The sequence below is a fragment of the Lucilia cuprina genome, chromosome X (genome assembly GCF_022045245.1).
Source record: "Lucilia cuprina isolate Lc7/37 chromosome X, ASM2204524v1, whole genome shotgun sequence".
Taxonomy (NCBI): domain Eukaryota; kingdom Metazoa; phylum Arthropoda; class Insecta; order Diptera; family Calliphoridae; genus Lucilia; species Lucilia cuprina.
Genome location: NC_060949.1, coordinates 4,522,855 through 4,524,170, shown reverse-complemented (window position 1 = coordinate 4,524,170; position 1,316 = coordinate 4,522,855). Strand labels below are relative to the sequence as shown.

The 1,316-nt window shown below is 29.0% G+C and overlaps 1 long non-coding RNA gene across 1 annotated transcript; it reads left to right on the top strand.

The window, feature by feature from the left end:
- The first annotated feature begins 23 nt into the window (after positions 1-23).
- Positions 24-941, top strand: LOC124419411. Its single transcript, XR_006940606.1, has 3 exons — positions 24-169; positions 371-503; positions 562-941. It is a non-coding gene; the product is annotated as an uncharacterized LOC124419411 (long non-coding RNA).
- The last annotated feature ends 375 nt before the right edge of the window (positions 942-1,316 follow it).

The following is a 1,316-nucleotide window of genomic DNA, read 5'->3' as shown; positions in this document are numbered from 1 at the left end:
AACCACGTTTCCTCTACAGAGATAGATGTCGTCCTCTGTATCTGCCCTCCCAACCTTGTCGCGTATGGATCCACAGAATTTTCTTTCCAGCGACCCGAAACCCACCTGACCCTTTTAACCACTTACCGGTCTATCGTCGCCATTACCTTTACTTAATTAGACCAACATTGTAAGTATTATTTTCAATTCAAAATATTTATTAGATAATAAAAGAAACTTAATATATAACTTAAATCTAAACACATACAAAAAACTAATAATTTGAACGATTCACTGCATTTCTTATTATCTTTTTCAATGTTTTTTATAATCTTTTACCGCATAAACTCTTTCTCTATATATATCTTATATTTTCAATTTTTTGTTTCAGGGCTTAAGGTTCTACTTCCTTAATTTGGGTTCTGATTTTCTATATTCTACAACTAAAGGAGCTCCCTGAGTTATATGTTATATACCTTGACACTTTTAAAATACTTCTTTTTACGCGTTCTTCTTAAGCTCTGGTAAATAATCCTAAGATATATATGTATTCTCTTTCTAATTCTTGATTCTTTTTTTCAGTTTACCGCGAGCTTCACATGATTCAAATAAACATACACACAACTACTGGACGCTATTACGATTCACAATATTATTTTTCACGATTCCACAACTACCTTAACGTATCTTAAATCTATTTAATTTCTTTTTCTCTTATTTAAAAAAAAAAAAACTATTTCTGGACTCTTTCTATTTTAATAGTTGGTTCTAAATTTCTTTTTTGTTTGTAACTGGCCTTCCATATGACAAGTTTAAAATTTCTTTCATATAATAATGTAATAATACTTAAGGAAGATTTTGTATGACTCTTATGTTGGTTAAATTAAGTGAGCTATATAATTGTTATTATTCCATACACTGAATACGTTTTTAATAACTTATTTAAATAAAAAAAGGTAAAATTTGTCACCAGTTCCTTTTTTTAATTATCAAGACATTTCCGTTTTAATTGGATTGATTCGTTAGTAGTTTTTTGTTTTTGCAGTTTTCACGACTTTACTGCCTTATGCTTATTATAGCCAGCTATAAGGGATTAAAAAAATCATTTTTACTCTTACACACTATGCTATATTTCTTATCGATTTATTATTCACTACAGTCCTTTTCTTTTTCCTTATTTTCAAAAAAAAAAAACGTTCTTCCTTTTTATACCCACCATCAAAAAAGATGGGGGTATATTGTTTTTGTCATTCCGTTTGTAACACATTGAAATATTCGTCTAAGACCCATAAAAGTATATATAATCTGGGTCCTTATTAGATTCTAAGACGATCTAG